Here is an 11,563-nt window from a genome sequence, read left to right as displayed (position 1 = left end):
TTCTAACATGGAACTCCCAGTGAAGGAAGAAGGGATCAATATAATTTTAGGAGGAACTTACTCGGGAAGTCTAAATAAATTAGAAGCCAAAATCTTGTCAATTGAAATGAGAATTCTACATCAATTAGTGACAAAGCTTTTCTTCCCGAGAAGTGGTAGACATGACCTCCTTTCTGGCCGAGACATATGTATAATATTTCATGTGATCACCCAAACCCCTTAAACCTCCCTGCTTTAATGATTGAGGCCATGAGAGAAACACTGAATAGATCCAAGGCACATCTGCCTTTTGGTATGGCCCTCACACTGGTTTTCAGGAGGTTTGGAGTCGTTTTGAGGGGGAGGCATCTGCTAGACTTTCTCACGCTGACACCATCAACCAACACACTCTGCACCGCATGGGATTCACTAGGATTGATGGTGGTTGGATCAAGGGTACAGAAGAAAGAGCTGAGGAGAGAGCTGAGGACAGAATTGAGGACAGAGCTGAGGAAGAAGGTCCCTCATCACCTCTCCATGACTTCAGGGCAGCATCTCCAGATATCCAGTTTGTTTCAGATCCAGAGGCTGGCCCTTCAGAGTCCACCAGGAGGCACACACCAGTTCAGCAGTCAGACAGCAGAGCACCTCCCTCAGAGTTCAGATTGGCTGATGATCAGATTGAGCAGATTTCTCAGCGTGTGGCTTCCTTGCTTTCTCGTCAGTGGAGCACTTCTGCGTTTGCACCGGGATCCACATCATTAGATGCATCTGATCAGACCTTGATCCCCCATATCTTCACTGTATTTCAGATAATCACAGATCAGTCAGTTCGGATTCAGCAGCTTGAGGATTACATTTTGAGACTGACTGGGAGAGTACTTGACTTGCAGGGGCAAGTCTTAGCTTTGGCCCATCCTCAGCCACAGGAGTGCACTATTGAGGTCACAGACCTAACTACGGAGGCTGGCAGATTCAAAGGTGTTTTGGAGGGTGGTTTTGATTTCTTGAGGAGAGAGATCAGAGGCTCAAGTGAGCATGCTTCTACACAGTTCACTGCACTGCTTCAGTCTGTTTCGAGAGCTCTGAACGTTCTTGATTCCATCAGGCTCTCTCTTGCAGTCCAGTCTATGGCCTCTCAGCCTTCAGGATCATCTGCCCACCTACTCATACCAGCACCTCCACTCGTGGCAGAGGCAGACGGGTAGAGGATGAGTCCTTGGTCGTGATCCATCATCTCCCCACCCCATCTCTGATACATCTGATTCTGATCCATCTAGTCATGAGCTCTACTAGATCCTTGTAGCTAGCCTTGTCTGTTGTTTTTTCTAGGATCTATCTTTTGGGCCATGTAATGATATTAACTGGTTGACTTTTATATTATGAAATATGTATTGAAACAACTATGGTATCAATCATCTTTTAATTATATATCTACTCTTTGTAATGGTATCAATCATCTTTTGATTATATATCTTCTCTTTGTTGCTAATTCATATCTATGGTACTCAATGGCATATTTTTTTTATGATTGCTGTATTCAGGGGGAGTAAACATTAATGATTAGCACAAGAAGTTTGAAGAAACACTAAAGAGAAAATGTATTCAAAAAAGAGGGGGAGTTAACAATGTTTGATGATGTCAAAAAGGAGGAGAAATTAAAGAAAAATATCAAAAGCAAGATTATTAAATGACTTAAAAATACAATGAGTAAATTGCTAAGCAAAAGTATCAAAAGAAAGATAAATAAAAGACTTAAAAATAAAATGAGTGAATTGGGAGAAATTAAAATATCAAAAATACGATTGATAACAAAATGAGTGAATTGCTAAGCACAAAGCAATTGAGCAACCTTTAAAATTACTTCTAAGACATGCTCTGATATGCTTTAAAATTAGACATGCTCTGATACATCTTAAAATTTGACATGCTCTAACATGCTTTAAAATTAATTCTTAGACATGCATTGATACACTTAATTGTTAAACATGCTCTGATACTAAAACTAAATAATCAAATGAGAATGAGCGAATTTTCAAGATGTTAAGAAATTTGAAAAACAAGCAAATGAGCAAATAAAATATTTTCAAACATGCAATTTTCAAATCCTAAGGTAAATTCTGCTTTGCTCTGATAACAAAAAAAATTTTTTGCTCTGATACCAAAATCACATAATCAAATGAGCAAATTTTCAAATCATTAAGCAATAGGCAAATTATTTATGCAAATGGGCACATGTATCACATGCCAAAAAAATCAATCTTTTTTCAAGCAAATGCACTTATAAGTTGGTAGTAAATTTCCTATTTATCTTCAAACTACCTATAATGCATTTCATTCCTTTGAAATTCATGATCATTGATTCATATAAATGCTTTTGTTCAAGTATTTTGTCATCATCAAAAAGGGGGAGATTGTTGCTCCTTAGATTGATTTTGATGATTATAAAGCAGTTGAAGGAGTACTAATGATTTTCACTTGAAAAAGACTTATTGCTCTTCAGGGCAAAATTATAATTTTACCAAAATCCTGATTTGATAGCATCAAATGATAGAACAAAAAAATTGGGATCCAATGGTAAAAATTTTATTGATTTTGGACTTGTATTTTGAAAGATATGCATGATTGAAAATCATGAGTCGACCCATGAGTCGACTCATGGCACATGAGATGACTGGCACGCTGAAATTCCTGGCCGGCACAGACTTGGCACACCCTGTGAGTCGACCCATGAGTCGACCCCCAAGGCATGAGTCGACTCATGAGTCGACCTCTGTGGGTCTTTTTGCCAGTTTTACAGAACCTCGGATCCCGTTCGATTCTGTGATGTTTTTCCACAGAGGTCGACCCATGAGTCGACCCCCAGCATGAGTCGACTCATGAGTCGACCCCTGTGATGGGATTTTTCCGCAACGACTAGTTTTTAACCCATTTTAAATACTTTTAATGCTCATTTAATGCAGTCTAACAGCTCTTTTTCAGTCTAGAATGATTTTCACTATTTCTTAAAGCTATAAAAGGGACAAAAAGGTGGGAATCAAGAAGAGCATTCAAGTAGAGAGATTTTGAAAAAGGATTTCAAGCTAACTTTTCAGCCCTAAGCAAGAGCTCATTCAAAGCATTCAAGAAGCTTTTAATCCAAGCTCACCAACTCCTCAAGTGCACATTCAAGTCTCCAACCACCTTGAGAAAATCCAAAAAGGGTCTTCTTCTCTTGAGTAAAGTGTATTTAAAGTCATATTCGCTCATTAAAGGAGCTTTCTTTGTACTTATTTGTGCTATTGATTATTATTCTCATTTTGAGTTATTATTTTTATTTTGGAAGGGTTTCAAAACAAGGAAAGGTTGATCCGAACCTAGAATCAGAGTGTATTGGGTTGGCTTGTACCCGAAAAATAAGTGGCCTAGCTTGGGATAGCTAGAGTCGGAGTTTCCAACGTTTGTATTCGGGTTGAATACAAGATTAGTGGATTGAAATTTCCAAGTAGGAGCTTGGGGAGTAGATGTAGGTGCAAGGTTGGCACCGAACCACTATAAATTCTTTTGTTTGGTGTGTGTCTAATTGCTCTTCTTTATCTCTTCATTATTCTCTTGCATTCTTGCTCTTGCTATTAGCCTTGAATTAATTCTACTCTCCCTATTTATTTAGCTTTGTCAAACACTTCTCATAAGTCATAAGTTAAGCTTAAAATTTTTAGAAACCCAATTCACCCCCCCCCCTCTTGGGTTGCATAGCTGGGCAACAGTTGTGTACGAACTAAAGACAGCCTTATCTCGAGAGTTTGAGATGAAGGATTTGGGCCTTTCAGGTCTTGAGGTTTAGGCGTTTTAGGCTTTGAGAAGCTAACTTATATTTAGACTAGGATTGAATCCAAGATTGTGAGATTGGATCAAGTCATGAGTGTACATGGGCTTGAGTGAGCGCAATCTTATATTAAGTTAGCTAGGAGAGTTTTTAGGTTGGGTCACATTGACTCTGTATATAAAAATACACTATATTCTGACTCGATGAAGTGAATGAATACTAAACTATTTTCTTCCTAACTTTCTCTCTCTTTCTTCATCACTCTCTAGTCTTCTCCATATTCTAGTAGCAAGAAATTCTAAGGTTTCTTGGCCACCAATCCCAAAAAGAAAAGAAAGGAGGCACTAGGGTTTCTAGCACTCTCCTTTGTGCAAGCCCCCTTTTGTACGCCCCCTCTTAGCTGCCTAAGAGGAGTTCCACACCCCCATCTTTTATTTTTGGAGGCCTCATCAAGGGTGCTTCCAGATCTGAAAAGGAGGATTTCAGATCTGAAAGAGGAAGGGTTCGAATTGAAGAAGAAAATTCTGCCGATAGGATTTACAAGGCTGCTGAAATTTTGAAGATTATTTTTGTGTTGCTATGTTGGTGGCCTTCAAGGACCTCCATGACCTAATCCTAGCTATTTTCAGACATTCACAACCTAGGAAATTTGCTCCAATAATAAGAAAGAGGGGCGACAACATGTTGTTGTCCTCTCTCTTTTTCTCCATATGTTTTCATTGAGAAGGGATGCACGCCCTTCTAGATAAGATCCAGGGATGTGCGCTGTTGTCGCCCTCTCTCTTTTTCTCCATATGTTCTCATTGAGAAGGGATGCACACCCATCTAGATAAGATCTAGGGATATGCACCCCCCGTGGATAGGGATGAGTGGGTGGTTTCAGTTAAGTTTGAAGTGTTCAACTTTGAATTAAGTGATTAGGGAGTAATCCATTTAAAGCTAAACTTTGAATTTGAAAGGTTCAAATTCAAAACAAGTGGTTAAGATGAGATCTTATCCAAATTCAAATGAATAACTCCCAACACCCAATAGGATTTCTCATGAAAATGTTTCATAAAGAAACATCGGAGATTCAAGTGGTCTTCCACCCTTGTTTCTGCATGGAGAACATAAGGGCTGATGCCCTTATGGATGAGGATAAGGGGACAGTTCTATTTGAATTAGGAATTCAAATGGGAGCCATTCCAAGGTGGATGCATTAGGGTTTTAAGTCTATAAAAACCCTTTGCAAATTGGATTCGATAGAGCATTCAATTTAGACTCGAAACCCTGGTACTTTCTACCTCTCATTCTCTCCCTCCTCCTCCACACGTGTAAGTGTTAGGCTGCTCCATCTCTTCCCTTTCATCTCTCACATGCCTAGAGTAGGCTGCTACCACATCCTCCAAGACCAAAGGAGTTGGGTTGATCCTGTGTGTGCTTGAAGGAGTTTGGGTGCTGTCAAACTGAAGGAAGTAAAAGGCTGCAGTGAGTGTTGATCCGATAGCCTAGGAGATCAAATTGGTTGCTGATCGAGAGCCTCTGATCTATCTTGGAGAAGGCGGATTAGATCTAGAAAAAGCATCCTAGACAAAGGTCCAAATAGAAACCCATAGAGGTCGGACACATGTGCGGCTCAACTATAAACCTCAACCTTACCTCGATCGTTAGATCGTGAAGATCATCTATCCGTGCAAGGTGATGAGTATTGTTCTAATTTATTTTATCACATGCTAAATTTTGACTAACAATCTATCTTTTTGATCTATGTTTTAGGTGTCGGGTCGAGAAAGATTTTTGAATTTTGCTGTGCCAAGTTTGATCGACCCAGAGAGTGATCCTCAACCTTTAGGACCACCTTCATTTGTAGAGGCTTCGATGTGGTTCGATGGAGATGTATGCCTAAGGGAGAAAGTGGCGGGGGCCAGCTATGTTTTTTGAGATAAGATCGATGAGGGCTGAAGTATATTTATGATTGAAGTTGGAGATTGATCAATTCAGGTGTCTGGTCACCAACAGATATCAGATAGATGTCGAACATTGACTGTCATAGAGACTAAGATAGGCTTGAGGTCGAAGTTAGGATCGATTGGTCCTGAGTGCTTTTCTTAGGGGGATCACTAGAAGCCAAAGATTATTAGGGACCGAAGCTAGGATCAAGAGGTCCTGGGTTATTCATTGGGTGACTTCAAATGATTTTTGCATGGTATAGAGGAAACATATTTCTTCAGGATCATACATCTCCATTCTTGACTATTCTGTGACATCGACCTTACATATCTTATCATCTGCTCTTTTGTTAATCCACGTCTTTGGCCCAAGTGACAAATTTTCCTCCAATAGAGACCAACTCTGGATAGTTCTTCAGAAGAGAACCTATATGCTTCGATCTCTCTAACAACAATTGATCGTATTCGGACCTTACCCAAAGTTGGAAATTAGGCTGAACCACGATGCCTAGACACGACCATGAATGAATCATGACCTCTATGGGGGAGAATCTAAGTACCTTGACAATTGTTCCGATGATGGAGATCAGACACCATTCTAAGCCCTTTGTAGTTTTGCAAGTGCATGATAATGGCTTTGACAAAATATGTTTGCAAAAAAAAAGCCAGAGGGCATCCACAAAAAGGTACATATGTTGAAAACAAACTCTTTATTGTTATGCAAGTTTTTACAGAGTGCCCAAAAGGGACACCTTAAAGTGGGCACAAAAGATGAAGACCTAGTCTTCATCATAGGAGAATTCCCTGACCTCCTTGTCGCTTTTGCTAGGGCAGAGATGCTGGAGGGCCAACTTCAGAACCGCCTACTTCAAATGAGTCTTGCAATCCTCAAAGCTCTGGATATAGGTAGAGATGGAGGCATCCCCTACTTTCTCCCTAAAAGATGCCAAAGACTTGACCTCTCTGACACAGTGCTCCCATACCTTGGTTGGGAACCACAGGGAAGAGCCCCTGCTACCCCCAGATAGTGGGGGTTTTGCCCCAAATCCAACTGCAATAGCCAGATTCTGACCTAACAAAAGTGGAGCCTAAGATGGCTCTAGAGCATGGATAGCTAGTTCTGGTCCTAACCTGGGATTTTAGCCCTCTTCAAAGAAGACTGTCTGCGAGCTGTAGCAGTCTACCCCTCAACTACATGCTTGATGGATTTCAATGATGGCTTCATAGTTGCTGGGTAGTGGGAAAAAGAATGTTCTTTAACAAGCATAGCAATGCCCCGCCAGGTGAATGTTCCATTTATACAAACCTTGAAGAATGCAACCTCAACATCCGCCCATTAGATCACACCACTTGGCTAATTCTAAAATGGCTAGTGATGCAGCCCTTAATTACACCCCTATCTGTTCAAAGTCTCATGAAGCAACTCATATAGATGCTTCAAAACCCATTAATGACGAGGTTGGACAAGACTGGGAATGCTTTCTGAATATATTCTCTTGGAAATATCCTTCCTTCCTTGAAGATGGCCAAAGTCATGAGGCATAGGCAGATAAGTGTGGGAAAAGCTTAACCAACCCCTTGGAAGTACCTTAGTTCAAATTGAAGCCTCCGAAGTTCTAGCCTGCACAACATCAATGATTTTGGAGATATCTCGACTTGGGTTAGGGCCCTCATGCCCAAGGCTCCAGAGGCACTAATAGAAAATATGTCCTAAAGCCAATCGTATGGACAATTATGCTCTTTGTAATCTGTATATAAATTATCAATTAATAAATATTATTTAATATGTTTCATCATAAATTATACATCTTCTTTATTAAAACTCTTATGTTGTGATGAAGTCCTTAAAACTATAAAGTAATCCATAAAAAAAGATTTATCAAATAGTTCTTAAACCATATTCACGATCAAATGATACATCATTAAAGGATGATGATATTTATCAGTATAGGTCATTGTGTGCCATATAGGTTGGTTGTCCTGATAACCAAAGAATGTGGAGACATTGATATGGCATACAGATGAGATATAGGAGTACATCATCACAGAATAAGTGACTCACCTGCCAAGTGCTCTACTGTCAAGGGTAGCTCGTGAAGGGTATGGGCATATATCCCTTAGACTTGAGATCACCAAGGTGGCTTATAAGCAACTCACTATACTTTGATGTCGGACTATCTGTATTTCTAATGCAGTGACAGATAGCTACTAGATACAATCAAGTACTTACGAACTTTATATGTGGATCGAGATGGGATTGATCCCTCCAAATTATAGAAGATCACTAAATTTTAATTTAGTAAAATCTCAACTGATATAATTAATGTGATGGATTTGAAAGGTTAAATATAATGTGGATGACTCATCCAGGGTTGACAGTTAAATCCTAGATCATCTTGAGCATTCAAGATCAAAGGGATGAATTATACAGTAACCATATTTTAAGATTCTTGAATATTATCTTATAAATCTTTGATCTATCCAGATATCAAAAATTATTAGTAGATGGTAACTTCGATTAGTACAGAATATAGTTTCTGTGCTATCGGCTTAGTATTCGAACCTATGGAGTCATGCACAAAGTTAGGTAAATTAAGAAAGAATTGACCTAATATCTATGTGTTTAATTTAAAAGTATGAAACTTTATTAAATAAATAGATTATCTTAATTGAGAATTAAGTTAAGGATCATACGAGATAAAACAGTTGACTATATTTAGCTAGCACTGGACATGAGGTGCAAGTTTAATTTCAGAGATGATTAGTGATCCAAAAAATTTATGAGAGATTGAATTTATATTCTAATTAATTTTAGATTAGATCTAATTTAATTAGGCTTGATTGGGTTAAAAATTTAAGTTAGTCTTAGAATAGAATTCTAATTAGATTAGGATTGACAGACTATTCAAGTTTGATTCGAATTAGATTCGAATTGAGCCAAATTTGGATCCAATTGGCATAGATCCATAGAGTCCCAATTACCTGGGACTCTCTCTCATGAGTGGTTGACTAAAGGAGGGAGTGGGTGCTAATTTATTTTTGCTCCTTTTCATGTGCGCGTGAAGAGAGTTCACGCACAAAGCTTGGTGCTCTCCTTTCTCTCTAAGGTTTTCTTATTTGATAAGGCTAAAACTAATTCAAATTGGTTTGAATTAAAAGTTCTAATCAGATTGGGTCTTAATTAGATATGGGTGTCTACACTTGTTTAAAGGGGGATCTGATATCACCGGTGGTTAAGAACCTTTTTTGTGTGACAAAAACAAAAGAAATACCGATGAGAAAGGAGTTGGGGTGTGCGACAAAAGAAGAGGAGCATCGATCTGATTTTGGCATGAAGTCTTTCCATCTTGGCTCTTCTTCTTGGCATCCACCATCTTGGTGTAAGGAGTCACATCCAAGATTAAATCTCCTTCCTTCCCTTGCAGCCTTCTAAAGGAGTGATATTTCAAAAATCATCCCTCTTCCCTATGAAGCTTGGCGTGCGTGCGAAGTAGAGGGCCTGCACATTCAGGCCTCATGAGGCATCAGATTCAAGCAACCCCTGAGATATTGATCCCTATTCCATTGTGCTTCAAGTAAAGATAAATATTATATTAGAATTTAGAATAAAAAATTTTTCAAATGCATCTTGATGGTCTGATCTCCAATGAAATTTTTTTCTTCAACTGGTATCAGAGCCAGACTGAGACACAGATGTATAGATAATTTTTTTGATATATTTACATGTAGTACATAATCAAATTTTTTATGTTAGATATTAAATCTGAATTACATCTGTTAATCTAAATTTTTTGATCATATTTCAAGAATCAAATCAATAATTGATTAAAGTTTATTATAAATCTGTTATAACAGAATTTTTCTTATTATAGATTTTTATTGAAATAATAATCTATTTATAATCTATTTTAAATTAATTTTTAATAAAATCTTTTATAGAGTATTTTAGATTGAAAGTTAGACTTAATCAAGATTTGAATTGAATCTATTTTGATAGATTTTTAGATCTAATTTTAAACAAAATTCTGCACAACATGAAAATAAGTCTAACCAGAATTTTATTTTCTATACGTTCATATATGTATCTGATTATTTTTCTATATGATTTTAGATCTAAATTGAATGTTTTATATTCTATATAAATTTAGTTTCAAATCTAAAATAATATATATGATACATTGATCTAATTAGATTAGATGTAAAATATGTATGATATGATCATGTTCATATTTGTGCACCCCTAAATTTTGATCATTGCATATGTAGATGCAATTGATTTTAAAAATTAGATTTTTGATCTTAGTAGCCCAGTATTCAAATTGGGATGATCACTAAGATGTCCGCTCATAAGAGCAAGTAGGGTTTAAAGATCTTTTCTTTCCATTCGATGGGATGCTCTTATGGTGTGTTGGGGTGCTATATGATTATCTCTCATAAAAAAGAATAGCAAAAAAAAATTTAAAATTATTTTAATCATGAATATATTTAGATTAGATCTAAAATGATTTATGATTCATTGTAATTTTAATGAAGTAAATTCATATATGAAAATTGATTTTAAGATCTGAATTGTATGTTACATATGATGTAATATGCAGTGATCTAAAAATTTCTATGATGTATATGATGTACATATAAAATTTAGATCAAATTGATACATATTTAATTGTTAAACATAGATCTAAAAATTAGATTTTAAGATCTGAAAATTGGATGATATGATGTATGCTTCACTTGAAATCTTAGTAAAATAGTTTTACAAGCTGAAACATACATTTCACATACTTAATTTGAAATTAAGTTTAAAAGATTTAGATTTTAGAGATCCTAAGATACCACATAAATGGTTGGAGCAATGGGTTAGTTTGAAATCAGGTCATCTAACTAGGTTAGACCTAGGGTTAGAAAGATATAGACTTATTAGAAAAATTAATTAAATCTAATCAAAAGTTGAGTTAGATTAGGTTAAAATTTTTTTAAGATCACCTATAATAGTTATAGCTTGATTTAATCTATATTTTTGACCATACCAAATGGACCTGATTGTGGCTCAGTAGTTTAGCCTAAGTCCTTTGATTGACCGAATCAAAACTAATCGATCAATTGATGTCTAAGATAAGTATGGCAATTTGATCGATAGTTTTTAATTGATAGTCCGCTTACTTAGCTATTTTGATAGTGTCTAAGGTAAGTTAAGGTAGACCCTCTCATCGACCTCACTTATCAGGCTAATTCGGTAGATTATATTTAGATTAGATCACTGATTGATTCGAGCTAACCTATGCCAGTAAGGTAAATCAGTGTGACTGATTTAGGTGTCTCTAGATCAGTTTATCTATAGTGCTCTTCATGACTTGATGAAATTAGTGAGAGGATTTATGACTGACCGATTGATCTCTTCTCTTATTCTTACATCATTAAATCAAATAAGTGTGACTAATTTAGGTGCCATTAGACCAGCTTGTCATTAGTCCTCTTCATGATTTGGTGAAGTTAGTAGGAAGATTTATGACTTGCCAGTCAATTTCTTTTCCATCTTCTAAAATCATATAACTAAATCCTCTAAATTATTAAGTCCTTAAAATAAAATAGTTATGGAGATAACTAGATCATAGCCTCCCATTAAGTTGGATGATAATGGGTCCATTAGCTTAATAATCATTGGAGCGCAAACGTTTGATGCTTATCTGCTATTGAAATTATCATTCATAATATGATGACTCAGATGTGACTCTCTGATGGGTGGTCAAGTTGGCCGAATAAACTTGGGTCTAATCATTTATTAGTTAGATGCACTGACTATGGTCATGTTAATGGTTGGATCTAACAAGGACTTTTAGTAGAGGCCAAA

This window comes from Elaeis guineensis, unplaced genomic scaffold, assembly GCF_000442705.2.
Source record: "Elaeis guineensis isolate ETL-2024a unplaced genomic scaffold, EG11 Super_Scaffold_1000033, whole genome shotgun sequence".
Taxonomy (NCBI): domain Eukaryota; kingdom Viridiplantae; phylum Streptophyta; class Magnoliopsida; order Arecales; family Arecaceae; genus Elaeis; species Elaeis guineensis.
The sequence above is the reverse complement of the archived record's forward strand: the minus strand, read 5'-3'. Positions refer to the sequence as shown.